The 14,404-nt window shown below is 45.9% G+C and overlaps 1 protein-coding gene across 2 annotated transcripts in view; it reads right to left on the reverse strand.

The window, feature by feature from the left end:
• Nucleotides 1–13,921, reverse strand: part of DHCR7 (7-dehydrocholesterol reductase) — a 30,712-nt gene extending 16,791 nt beyond the window's left edge. Inside the window, exon 1 of one of the 2 annotated variants that reach the window (XM_019476750.2) lies at nt 13,820–13,921. The gene's annotated coding sequence lies outside the window, so the exon portion shown is untranslated. Of the gene's footprint in view, nt 1–13,809 lie in introns of both variants that reach the window. The other variant, XM_019476749.2, reaches the window with a different exon arrangement.
• Between the last annotated feature and the right edge of the window lie 483 nt (nt 13,922–14,404).

Below are 14,404 nucleotides of genomic sequence, written 5' to 3' on the forward strand. Positions count from 1 at the left end.
CCCATGACAATAACATCCCTTGATCTAACCACCTCCATAAGCTGACTGGGGAAGTCCTGGTCCAGCTCTTCCTCCTGGTTGGGTGGTCTGTAGTAGACACCCACCATAAGGTCCCTTTCGCCATGCCCCCCTTGTAGTTTGACCCATAGTGTCTCTGCCTGACCCTCCTCTAACCTGAAGCTAATCCTTGATGATGTCCCTTCAAACCCTTACTTTCCTATGATCCAAAGCATCTATAAACTCCAATAAAAGTTTTACCTGATTAAAACACATTAGATTCCCAGTACTAACAGCATTTCTGAACTGATCCAAAAAGATACCAAGTATGAGAAACTCTCCATTGACCTGTTACACTGGTGTAAAGAACTGGATTACTAGTTAAGGGTGCACCAATAGAGATTTCTGGGGCCAATACTGATAGCAGATATTTAAGGAGACATATCAGCTGATACCGATCTAATATCTGATACAGCTGCCTCCAGCTGGTAAGTCTGGTGTGGTGGAAGGAGAGGGGGGATGGAAGGGGTGGGGGGAAGGCAGATCAATGCCCCCCCGTGGTGAGGGTGGGGCAGGAGCAGGCACTGCCCAGATGGGGCAGGGGGAAGAGCCGGTGCCATAGCTCGTGGGGAGGTGGTTCCCGCTACTGCTTGCACCCCAGGAGAGCACAGGGGAGGGGAGGGGGAGCATGTGCCCCCCAGATCTGTGCAAGGCAGGGCAGGCTGCATCCTGGGATGTATGTGCGGGGCTCTTCTTGGTGGGTGCTGGCCTTGGAGTAGGCACTGGCGGCGCTGGGAGGATGCAGCATCCACCCCAAATTTCGCTGTCGATCTGCTTCCAGCGCTGCCGCTGCCACCCACCTGGCACAGTCCCAGCTCTTCTCGGAGCGTGGGTGGAGACGGGTCATTGAGCCGGGACCGCGTTGGAGGGCTGGAGGGTAGATGGAGCAAGGAAAAGAGCCAGAGAGACAGGCAGGGAAAAAGAAGAAAGTTCAGGGACAGGAAGTCAGTATGAAGAACCTTGATAAAGAGGTGAGTCAGGGTCAGAGCCAGAGAGCAGCTTCCTGCCATTAACTCCCCTGGGCTCCAACCCAGAGTGGAGGCAGGGGATATGAGCGGTGGGGAGGTGGGAAAATGGAAGTCTTCTTAGCTGCAAAAGTGATCAGCAGGGATCTGGGTTTTCCGTTTCCCACAGAAAAATGGAGTAAATCATAAATTTTAATTTTTACCAGAGGCAAACGCGTATTTCTTATTTTAACAGAGAAGCCTGTAGATTTTGCAATTTTGCAATGAGCTCCCTGCAGGGTGGCAGAGTTCCAGCCTGCAGGGAGCTGGGAGGGAGTGGAAGGAAGCCAGTGAAACAGGGTGCGCTGTGTGCATGTACAACATGTACATGGCCCCAGGCAACCTGCAGAGCAGCTTCAGTAGGTAAGTGGGGAGGAGACGGAGATTGAGGGGGGGAGCTGGGCAGACCTGGGGCTGCTGCCCAGCCAGGCAGTGCTTGGGGCCCAGGGCCACAATGTGCAGCTGCAGGGCCCCAGCAGGGAGCTGGACAGGGGCCAGCTGCTGCACACACTTCCAGGGGGCAGGGGGACCCACAGCCCCAGATCTGTGCATGGGGCAGGTGCAAGCTGCAGGCTCCAGCTCCCGCCCTGCTTTCCTCCCCCAGGTCCTCCGCAGCTCAGCGGGCATGACCCAGTGCAGCAGGGAACAGCGGGGTCACGCAGGGATCTTCTTGCTGCTGTGAGCTCCCCACTGCCCTGGTGACGCACCCCGTGTGTGCCACTGCTTTGAGGGGCGCAACCCTGTACCTCTGCCTTCACTGCAGCCCCTCGCGCAGGAGGCGCATCGCCAGGGCAGTGTGGAGTGAGCAGCAGCAAGCAGCTTCTCCGCACGGCTCTGCTGCTCCTTGCCATGCCGGATCGTGCCCACTGGACTATGGAGAGAAGCAGGGTGGGAGCCTGAGCCCGCAGCCTGCGTCTGCCCTGCGTAGACCTGGGGGACACGGGTGCTCCCAGCCCCTTGGGAGTGTGCATGGTGGTGGGGAGCTGCCTTGCCCGAGCTCGCATGAGGGAGCCGGGACAGGGAGCTGTGGACCTGGATCCATAACCCTGCCAGCTAAAAGCCCCCTCCAGCAAGGCTGAGGGAACAGGGGCTGTGGGTGGGGGGTGAAGGGCAGCAGCAAGGTTGTGCAGGGGGACAGGACTGAGAGGTACGAGCAGAGCCAAGGGGCTGTAGGGGGCCTTTAATTTTATTCATGGATTTTGGGTTTTTTATTAGAGAATTTGTGATTTTTTTAATCAGGGAGAACCAGGGTCCCTGGTGATCAGGCAGCTTGCAAGAGCAACACAGGTGAAGTGGGGAGGGAGGGAATCAACCATGAGGAGCAGTGGCACAGACCATCTTTAAAGGGACAGGTGCACTTGATTTAACATTGGTTCGCCCGGTTCCCATTGTTTCCTTGCTAAAACACTCCTGACATTAATTGAAGCTATAATCAATGCAGTTGTGCCTGTGTTTAAGTAAAGGCAGACATAATCTGCCTGTAAGAATGTGGTATGTCGGGGGAGGGGGATTATAAACGTTTTGAGAAGAGGTAGAGATGGGGACCATCCTGGTGATCAGAGACAAATGAAAACAAAGTGCCTGGAGTGACAATAACTATTCAAGAATCCAGAGGTGAAAGAATAGCAGATGGAAGACATCATCAGTGGCAGACTGCAGCGAATGATACTATCAGTCGGAGAAGCAGAATTAAAAGTTTCCAATGTATATGCACCAGAGCGGAAGGGGAGGAAATCTCTGCTCAGAAAGCTAGCAGTTTACATGGTCGGAGGGAGACTGCAGATAACAGCAGGGGACTTCAATTGCAGAATAGAAGCAGGTGACAGAACAGGAGAAAGAGGAGAGGAACTTTAGACATATTTGTTACCAATCAGGATGAACTAATTAAAGAAGAATCACTAGGAGTTGTGTGGGCAGGGAAGAAAATTTTCACTAGAACTTACCCCAGCAGAAAGAAACAAATCAAGAACCGAGTTTGTGTTTATATCAGAAGAAAGAGAGATAAGAAAGAAAGAAACCATATGTGTAGCATTTAATGATACCCAGACGCTGAATATGGAAGTGAGTCTTGGTAAAAGCCCCATAAGGGGAAAGGGGGTGTGGAAGTTAAATGTGCACCCTGTTACAAGATGAGGAGATGTCAAGCACACCTGAGACAATACGAGGGGTGGAGAACACTGAAGAAATATTTTAAGAGCACCAGAGAATGATGGATGATGGTAAAGAAGAGGGGGAGAAATTTTCAGAAGGAAGACTGAAGAACCATGGGGAAAAGAACAAGAGAGCTGAGAGCTACAAAGAAAGATGCAGGAGCTGCTAAAGGAAGCTGCAGAATGAAGACAGGTATGAGAAGAACTAGAAGAAACAAAGCAAGTGATAGAAAGATAGTTTAAAAGAAAGAGGAGAGAGAAAACGTTTTAGCACAAGCACCCTGGGTGGGAGCAAATGAAGAACAGCCCTTATAATTTTCAGCTAGAGTGAAGACAGCAAAAGGAGAATTAAAGGCAGTATGGGCAGAAGGTGGTACCCAGGGAGAAAACCAGGAGGAGGCGTTAGAGGCAACAAGAAGATTTTATGAAGAGTTATATCAGAAAACAGAAGTAGACAGGAAGAAGATGAAGGATTTGGTGAAGGAGGTTGAAAAAAAAGTAGGGGATGAGGGAATAAAGAAGGTGGAAGACAAGACAAGCTTAAAGGAACTGGAGGACTGCTTAAAATCTTTAAAAGAGGGAAATGCCCAGGAGCAGATAGACTGCCTATGGCATTTTAAGAGAAGTTCTGGGCATGGGTAAGGAGGGAGATAGTGGACGTTTTTGAGGAGATAGTGGAAACAGGGGAGGCAGGAAAAGATTTGACAAGAGGCGTTGTTTCATAGTTTCATAGTAGCTAGGGTCAGGAGGGACCTGAACAGATCATCTAGCCTGACCCCCTGCCACAGGCAGGAATGAATGCTGGGTTCACAAGACCCCAGACAGGTGATCATCCAGCCTCCTCTTGGATTTGCCCAAGATAGGGGCGAGGACCACTTTCCTGGGAAGTTGGTTCCAGATTTTGGCCACCCTAACTGTAAAACATTGCCTTCTGATCTCTAACCTAAACCTATTCTCCATCAGCTTATTACCATTATTCCTCGTCACCCCAGGTGGTGCTGGGGAGAAAAGAGCTCTGCTTATTTGCTGTTGATCTCCCCTGATGAGTTTGTAGGCAGCCACCAGGTCCCCCCTCAGCCTCCTCTTGCTGAGGCTGAACAGGTTCAGGTCCTTCAGTCTCTCCTCGTAGGGCCTGTCCTGCTGCCCTCTCACCAAGCGGGTGGCCCTCCTCTGAACCCTCTCCAGGCTGGCCACATCCCTTTTGAAGTGCGGCACCCAGTACTGGACGCAGTACTACAACTGCGGTCTGACCAAAGTCACATAGAGGGGGAGTATCACCTCTCTGGACCGGCTTGAGATGCACCTTTGGATGCATGACAAGGTATGGCTGGCCTTGCTGGCTGCAGTCTGGCATTGGCGGCTCATGTTCATCTTGGAGTCAATAATGACTCCGAGATCCCTTTCCACCTCTGTGCTTTCAAGGGAACTCCCCAGCCTGTATGTATGCTGTGGATTCCTTCTCCCAAGGTGCAGCACCCTGCTTTTGTCTACGTTGAACCCCATCCTATTCTCATCTGCCCACTTTTGTAGTCTGTCTAAATCTAGTTGAAGCCTCTCTCTCCCTTCAAGTGTGTCCACCTCGCCCCACATCTTAGTGTCATCAGCAAAATTGGGAAAGCGTGCTTTCCACTCCCTCGTCCAAGTCGCTGATGAAGATATTAAACAGTGCAGGCCCGAGGACCAAGCCCTGGGGTACCCCACTGCTCACATCTCACCAGGTTGAGTACAACCCGTCCACCACTACTCTGTGATCTTACTCTTCAAGAAAGAGAAGGAACTCCTGAAAAACTGGAAACTGATTATACTCCTTAATATGGACTATAAGTTCATAGCCAAGATGCTGGCTTTGAAGACAAGGAAAAACCTCCAGAAGATAATACATCAAGGCCAAGTATGTGCACTGCCAGATAGAAGGATCTCCAAAGCAATCAGAGTGATCAAAGATGCACTCTCCCACATCCAAGAGAGCAAAACAAGAAAGAAACCATATGTGTAGCATTTAATGATGCCCAGACGCTGAATGTGGAATTGAGTCAGTTACAGAAAACCTAGATTTAGAAAAAGTATATGTCAGAGTGGATCATGATTACATAGTCAAAGTGCTAGGCTCAATTAGGTTCCCAGAGAAATGTATATGTTGGATGAGGCTACAATATAGAGAGTGGAGAGTCAAGTCCAAATTAATGGGCAGCTAAGTGAGGCCTTTAAATCTGTACAGGAATGAGGCAATGGTGCCCCCTGTCACCACTATTTTTTGTGTGGCATGCAACTGTTAGACAAAAAATAAGAAAATATATGGTCATAAGCATAGTAAAGATACCAGGAAGGGGAGAGGTAAAATGTGTATTATACATGGATGATAAATGCAGCGGTTAGGGATAGACTTTTGATGGAAAGGGTGCTAAAGCAAACATAAGAGTATGGAGAAGTGATGGGGGTTAAACTAAATAGATTTAAAAGCACCATAACGGGAGTAAGGAACTGGAGGGTCTTGAAGAATTTGGGCATTCAAATAAGAGAGAGTGATATTAGAATGCTAGGGATCCTGATGGATATTGAGGGGAAAGAGGGAAACAGCATGGGAAAAGGTGATGGCAAGGAAATGACAAATACTTTAGCTATGGTTCAGAAGGATGCTGGCCTTTGCTGGAAAAGTGGTAGTGGTTAAGGCTGTGCTACTGCTGATTATTCTATATACGAGAATGTTATTCTCACTGACCTGGCAGCAGACAGCAAAAGTACAGAGGGAAATGTGTGTTCTTCTGGAATGCTGAAAGAGAAAGGTTGGCTACTTCTGAACCGTACAAAGCAAGAGATATGGGTGGCAGGGGGCTGTCAGACTTGGGATTGTTCACCTATGTAACATATGTAAGTGCGATATGCACGGCACTAATGGAGGCAGAGGGGGGAAGCAGTGCATATCACTGGATTTCATGTAGCTGCAATTTTGAGGAAATGGGAAATATATAAGACCTCTCTGAAGAGTCCATGGGCATGGCTCACCTTTTCATACACTGATTAATTACATCAGGATGAAAGGTTTCATGCAGATGTATAAAATAGGGAAGGTAGGGTTGGAGTGCCTGAAGCTGGGACTGCATGAACTAAAATACTATATTGATTGGGCCAAGGAAAAGATCAGAGAAGAGAAGGCAGAGAAGAAATGAGGGAAAAAGGACTGGATATACTTGTTTCACTAAGCCAACAATGAGGACTGATGGGAGGGGCAGAGAGTTTCAGGTGGTTGCTGAGGTAATAGTTTTTCTGTATGAAGAAACAGAGTTCTGTAAGGGCTTTTCTGTAAGGGTAAGGGTTTTTCTGTGGGAAGTTGATGTATGCTGTTTAAGAGTTAAATATATGTAATTGTATGTTTGGATATGTAGTTGTTTTTGCAATATGAAATTTTAGTAAAACAAGGATGCTCAAAATATGAAGTTTTGTAAGTGTAGGGTGATGTGTGTTTTTAATAAAATTTGCACTAAAAAAGGTTCCCATCTCAGCCTTTTGGCTAAGATCAACTTGGACTTTTGCCTGAGATCAAACTGGCATCATGATCACAAAGGTGCACAACTCGACTGCACAGTTTGCCCCCATTCCCAACACTTAAGTTAGTCGTATAAAAAACAGCATGAAGCTTCCGAGCACCACAGCTCATCCCGCTCCTTAGCTTCTAGCTGTGACACCAGATAAAGAGGGACAACCAGAGTAAGGCAGATAGTAAGCCAGATCCTTGAACTGCAAACTACATTTTCTTCACTCTATTCCACCTGCTGCTTTTTCCCCTTCCGCCTTGTTCATGCATGAGGAACAGTCTGAAACTTTTAGCATCACTGCTTTTATGAAACTGTAGTATGACATTGTGGTAGATATATACTCTCCCTTGTTTCCAGCTCTGGGAGGGCTGCATCAATACTTGCTACACAGCAATAAGAAAAAATAAAGGAAAGATTGTGGCTTCCAGGCTCCCAGTTTGGGAGCTGCCCCCCACATCCCCTGTACTGCTCAACTCCTTCCTGCTTTCACTGCCTGTCTGTGCCCCCAGATGATGGGGCAGCAGGATCTGCAAGGCCAAGGATATCTGCAGCCAGGTGACAGGGGAAACCCAGGAACCCCATGCCATGTGGCGTGCCAGCATAGTACAGCATGGGAAGGGGGCAGGGGTAGCAAATAGCATAGTATGCAGAGTGTAGCACAGTACACAAACGGAGGGGACACATGTTGCAGTATGCAGGGTGCATGGACACCGACATGGTGGGTGGGGAAGGATGGGGGATGCCTGCTGTGCAGCACAGTATATAGCTCACACAACATATGGTGCAGCAGGCATGCAACCCTTGCCACTCAGAAGCTGGACAGCCCTGATGCAAGTTGAAACCCTTATCAGGTCCCACCTATTTATCTCCTTTGTGCTTTGCCCTGTATTTTCTTTCAATCTAATACCTTGAAGGTTCAATTACTTTGGCACCTCAACTTTCCTCTTTTCTTCAACTTTGTACCCCTGCCCTACAAATCTCCCAACAAATAAAGGAGATAAGCAAATCTGCATTCAAGGGCAAACTGGAATCTGATTGACTTTTCAAGAGTAAATAATTTACTCACAGATGCTAATGCTATGGGTTTCAGGTTCTGAAATCTTATTTACTAGAAGAAAATGTGTTGCTGAAACAAAGGCAACTATACTTGGATACACAGCTGAGGAGATCAAGACCTTAGTCAGCATGACTACAGGGACAAAGCACTTTTCCTAATAATTAAAGATGGAGGGTATTAAGATGTGGGTGCAGGTAACCTCCTCAAAGCACCGTGTATCCTTAGGAAAAGGTCTGTTGAAGAACTCTTGGCTCAAAAGCTTGTCTTAAAAACTCTTCCTCAGCAGTTAGTCCAACAGAAGATAAGAACCCTACAAAATATCCTTGCTTCTTGCATATTTTGTGCACTATCATTGCTGCTACTACATCACTCCAACACTAGCATAAAAAAAAATGAGACACCAAAGCACAAGAGAACAAAGGATCTATGCAGATAATAAGTCTCCAAGTGCTTTTGAACTTCATCTTGCCCTTCAGGCTCTTGTATTTAGTGAGGAAAACTGACCACCATGTGAAAAACAGGATGGAAGTCCGTGAGTGGTGTCATCTTGGAACACTATCATCCTGAAGCTTTTTATCTCACTAGCTTGTATAATGAACATTTATTGCTTTGCAGGCCTTTACTTCCCTGAAGCACATGATGCCCTGAGACCCGGCCTGGGTCAGGGAGATGAGGACAGCATCCAGTCCGAGCTCTGATAAGTACTTTGGGTAACTATGAGTGTTGGAATTCTCTGTATTTTGCACAGCTGGCAGTAGCTTGCTGCATACTTTAAAAAACAATGTTCCAAGCTTGCAAGCATCTCATAATTACGCCAATCGGGGTGATCCTAGCTAATATTTTTGCTGGAACAACTCTACTAAAACATTATTGTGCTGACAAAACTATATATATATATATATATATATATATATATATAGTTTTGTGTGTGTGTGTGTGTGTATATATATATATATATATATATATATATATATATATACACACACACACACACACACACAAAACTATATATATATATATATATATATATATATATATAGAAACCAGCTATGCCAGTATATATATATCTATATATATATCTATGTAGATATATATACTGGCATAGCTGGTTTCTTGTGGGATGTAAATAATACAGAGCACAGCTTTACAAGCATAGATGCATGTAACTACAGGAATGTGATGCAGGCAAAGCACTGGAAAAATCACTAGTGTAGGAGACATGGCCTTTGCCAGGGCTGGATTAACGCACAGGCAAACTAGGTACATGCCTAGGGCCCTGAGCTGCCAGGGGCCCTAGTTGTTCCACCCAGGGTGGCAGCTCAAATGGCCCCATCCACCTCCCTTCCCTTCCCCTCCGCTGACCTCGCCACCACAGCAGCTCCTTCCTAGCAGTGGCTTCAAGCTCTGCTCCCTATGGGTGACAGCACCAGGATGTGAAGGGGGTGCTCGATGGGCCCAGGGCCTGTGAGTTTGTTTTCCAAGGCTCACTAAAAGGTTAATCCTGTTAGGGTACCTTGTCATATTTTATGCTTTAAAGTTGCACCTGTTTATAGAGTGGTGAATTACAGTTTTGTTTAAAGCCTTCTTCTATATTTAGCCTTATTTAATCATTGCTTAAATTCTGTGTAGCCTCATTGTTATCTGAACTTTTCTGCAATATCAGTTGCCCTTGCCTCTTGGAAGGCAGCTTATGGCCTTGAGTTGCTTGCATGTTTCTTTCCTTCTCTATCACTGTGAGAAGTTTTTCTAGCATATCATAGTAATAATTTTGTTACCAGCTCAAATTAACTGAACTTGGCACTAAGTGGCTGAATCAGAGGGATGAAATGATTGGATATGTTAAGGAAAGGTGATAAGGGAGACCAATGGATAATGCCCAAAGTAAGACACTGGAAAAAGGCCAAATTAAGAGGCATGCCCACGATGGGTTTGTTGAACAAAGGAATATGCTGACAGGATAAAATATGGACAATACGTTGATTGCAGAGAGACCAATCCAAAAGCAAGGAGTCATCAAAGGAGTGATGTTAAAGAAAAGCGTAAAAGGAGGCAGCAAGAAAGTTGTGTGTTGTCATCGTCCTCATCATAAATCCAGCTTTCAACACCTGTCTGGGCCATCCCGGCCAATGACACACCCATTGTTTCAGGAACTGAGTGGCAACCTTTTCTGCTGAGCAAAGTAACTTCTGGAATTGGGTAAGATCATTGTACTAAATGTTTTAATCTCTCTCCGAATATAGAAACTGCTAAGATAATATTTGCTGTACTAATAAAGTTAGACTTCGATTTTAGGACACCGAGTTATCTGCGTTTGTATTTCACGCTCCGTTTAAGGGTTAACTGTGCTTTAATGATCCCTAAGCACTATCTGGTGTACACTGGTAAAAAAATAACAATTTGGCCCTGGCCTTTGCTGTGTCCTGTCCTCAGAGCATTTTGGGTCCATGTCAAGGGTGCATCCGTCCAGCATGCGCAGTTTAGTTCGCTACAACATATATTTAGCAATCCAGCTAAACAGTTTTAGAGTTATCCCCCACTTTCCAAACAAAAAAGAAAAACTGAACAAAATAACGATCATCACTGCCTGTCTCCAACACTCAAGCATCTAAAGCATCCCAACCCTCAAAAACAATTTTTTTTTTTAAAGAAAGATCATTCGGGGGTTTTCTTTTAGTTGCTTTTTGTAGTATGAGTTTTTGGGATCACATTTGCTTCATGTTGTTCCTCTTCCTTCTGTAATCATGAGTGTTAGAAAAAAATGATGAGACAGCTGAAGATCTCTGTTATCTGCAGGGGTCAAGTCTTCCAGTAAGATTTCAAATATCAGCAGATGCACAAAATTTGACAGGGACAAATACTCAGTTGCCTATAACAGCTGCAAAATAACCTAAGTGCCCATTTGAGTGCTTTGAATCCAAGGGACTCCTGGGGAAACCAAAAGCCAGTCAAACAAGTAGGCAAGAAGCCTACCTGTAGAAGTGGCCATTGTACTGGGTGAGGGAAATTTGGATCACTGACTCAGCTCCAGCCACTCCCAGGATTGACAAAGCAACTGGATTCCACCTGAAACCAGATGTGGTGTTTATCTTGGGGTTGACTGACAAGCATCAAAACAGTCATTCACAGCCTGAATGGCCATGAATTTGAATTAGTCTTGACTGTTCTGGGGCAAAGTCTTTATTTGGATACTTCACAGGTACTTAATGTGGGATAATGTCCTTGTCTGTCTGTAAGATCCCAGGATAAAAAAAACTGTTTCCTGCGAGAAATCTGATGTCTGTTTTTATTGGTTTCTGGCCAGAGAGAGCGCTTGGTAGCAGTGGCAGCGGGACCCTGGGCAAAGTAGACGGGACGGTGCCAGCGCTTGCTCGTCCTCCAGCCAACTGCAGTGTCTACTGGGGCCCAAGGGCCCCAGATTCTGAAGCAGGCAACTCATCCCTGCCCATGCTCCCCCACCAACTTCAGGTGGCCTGCCGATAGCCCACGAGGCCTGCAAGCCATGTTAAACACTGCTAGCTTAGACTGTTGGCACACGAAAGACTGAAACTTCCAGAGGCCTCCTGTAATCTATTCTTTCAGCCTTTTGCCATGTCGTGAACCCATAGTAGAGCAGAGGAAAGGAAAAAAAAGGTGTTACCTCTCTTAATGCTATCACTCCCTTCTCTTGGGACATGCGTAGGCTATGGTTGTAAGAACAACGTTCTCCCAAGCAACATTGGGAGAACACCATCAGTGGGGCAAATGTCTATCTTGCTGCAGCTCTCCAGAAGCAGACTTGGGCCAGTCCATCACCCGCAAGCAAATCTCAGGACAACTGAACTTGTACCTTTGTGGAGTACTCATCCACCAATCCTACTGTGGTGAGCCTTACCCCAGACTTACCCAGTGTGGGTAAAGTCATATTTGTAAAGAAGCAGTGCCAGCTACACAATTTTAATCCAACACTATCCAACAATTAATCTTGCTCCTTCTTGATCCAGAAACTTGTGAAACCCTGGAATGGCATATAAGAAGAGGCCCTTGCCATGTAGCTAGCAATACTACACTCAGATTCAGAAAGCTAAGGCAACTGGTGTGGCACCTGCAATCAGAGGTTACCTTGGAGAACCCATCTCTGCCTTCACCACCCCTGCTTGATGAGTTACTCAGTCCCCAAATAAGAACAGCCTAGTGCCATCATAGATCCTTCATGTTGATGCACTACATCAATGGTGGTGCTATTTGTTCCATTAACTCAAATAAGCCTATCAATTCAGCAAATTAGTACTGAAAAAAATAACTTTTGGGGTCATGCCTTCTTACTGGCTATCCAGCCCTCCACTCATTCAAGGATCTCAAAAATAGCTTGTAGCAAAAAATGCATAGTTATGCTAGCACAAGTTGAATGCCATCATCTGGTTTTCAATCAGATTCTGGGAAAGAAACTGCGGTAGTTGCAATCTTGAAATCTTCAGACCCAATGCTTTCCACCACTGGGATGGAGTGACAGAAGACATGCTGCAAAATTGAGAAGGAAGCAATGAAATTGCTATTGAAAATATTTGTAGGCAGGGAGATAGGATCTTCTATCCGTACAAAAAGGCAGGGTCTTATTTATCATTACCAAAAAAAAAAAAAAGCAATGAAGTGAAACAAAGCTACCTCCCATCCCAAAGTTTAACACACACTACCTTATAAAATGCAACTAACTTCTTAGGATGAGTCCTCAGCTCTTGCATAATTTCTGGACCATTATGGCTATAATATCGGTATTACATTCCCATAAAAACACAGCAAATTGGTAGGCAAGTTGAAAGAAAACTATGGCTGTTTGCCAAAGACTAATTCAGATAAGGGCAGCAAACCATGTTACATGCTGAATACCTACCTGGTTTAGGAGTTAAGTTTTGGCCACCTCATTAAAAACCCCTCAAAACCAGTTTAGTACAAAGCTGGTTAGCTATGGCTAGATCTATGGCTAGATCTATGTTTCCAGTTATAGTTCACTATCTTCCTAAATGGTCTTTTGTCCTCCCTGCCAATAGAGCTCAAAATACATTTAAAAACAGAATTACTATGAATTGTTTGTGGAGATTAAACCTTAGCACATAAAACTCATAAACTTATAGCTTATAAAATAAGTTATAACTTATATAATAAAGCAAAAGGACACTAAACTAGGTCCCTGGAAGAAAAAAAAAAGCTTAATTTTACTCGTAGCTCAATTTGCATGTTACAGTGATTGTATAAGCATCTGTTTTTTGCTTTGTTTCCCTTCCCTCCCAAATTTCTGTTCAGAAGTCAGATAAGATCAGGCAGCAGGCTCTTTCCAACAGAGAAAGAATGGCTTATTCTTTCATTCAGGGCTGGAATAACCCTTTAGTGGGCCCTAGCCAGACAAACTCATGAGCCCCTACTTAATACTGTGTATTTATATTACTTTTTTTCACTCGATAATTATAACATGTAAAATAAGCACAACCGGGCCCCTTCTTCATGTGCCTAGTTTGCCTGTGGGTTAATCCTGCCCTGCTCTCATTGCAGTGCTCAGTTTTACACTGCACAGGGAAGCCACTTACAGATAAACCCAGAAGTCTTAAGACCCGGCAAAGATGGGACAGACCCAGGCTTAGCTTGTGTAACAGCAATGCAAAAACGTAGGGCAGTATTATGCTAGCTCAGACCTAACCCGTTCTTGAGCTAGTCACAAAAGCAGGATTTAAGAAAGTCAGCACATACACATACATAACAATGCTTTTTTTGTGGGCGGGGGAGTTTGGGGATGTGCTACGTTTTCCTCCATGGGTTTCCCCACTTCCCCACTAGCGCAGCCACCACGCTGAAAAGAGCCGCCGCTGCAGGTCTGACAGGTGCCAGGTGCCCTCCGACCCCGCACTGGGGCGGCATCGCACGCGGCTCCTGTCCGACAGGCCAGATCAGGGCATTGCCCAAGTCACGCCTGTGCCTCGGACCCGGCTCAAAACCAGCGTCCGTGTCAAACGGAGCCCGAGCGCCCGAAGCCTCCTTACCGCTCCTTACCACGCCGCGCCACACGCCTGCCGAGGCCGCCGCCCAACCCTTTGTCAGCCCGCCGCCGGGCGCCGCATCCACCGACCCGCACCGCTCGCTCGGCCGCAGCCCCGCCCCTGCAAACGCGCACCAGCCCCGCCGACCAATCAGCTGTCCGCGCTCCCGGAGTCGCACAACTGGATTGGTGCAGGGGACTCAAGCCATCCGCTGAGCTGATGGAATAACCGTGGCAACCAGCAGCCTATGAATAACTGGCAGGGGTAAAACACAGATAGGTAGAAATGGTGTGGTCTGTGTATCTATCTATCCATCTGTCTGTCGATCTATCTAGATCGATAGACAGATGGATAGATAGATAGATATTGATATCTATATAGACCACACTATTTTATCTAAGTTTTACCCCTGCCAGTTATTCATATATATATAGATATATATAGATAGATATATAGACATATATACATACCACACTATATATATCTAGCTATCTGTCTAGATATATAGATAGCTAGAGAGAGAAAGAGAGAGTGGTCTCTCTCTCTTTCTCTTTCTCTATAGTGTGGTCCTAGATATACAGATATATAGATATAGCTA

The sequence above is a fragment of the Alligator mississippiensis genome, chromosome 2 (genome assembly GCF_030867095.1).
Source record: "Alligator mississippiensis isolate rAllMis1 chromosome 2, rAllMis1, whole genome shotgun sequence".
Classification (NCBI taxonomy): domain Eukaryota; kingdom Metazoa; phylum Chordata; order Crocodylia; family Alligatoridae; genus Alligator; species Alligator mississippiensis.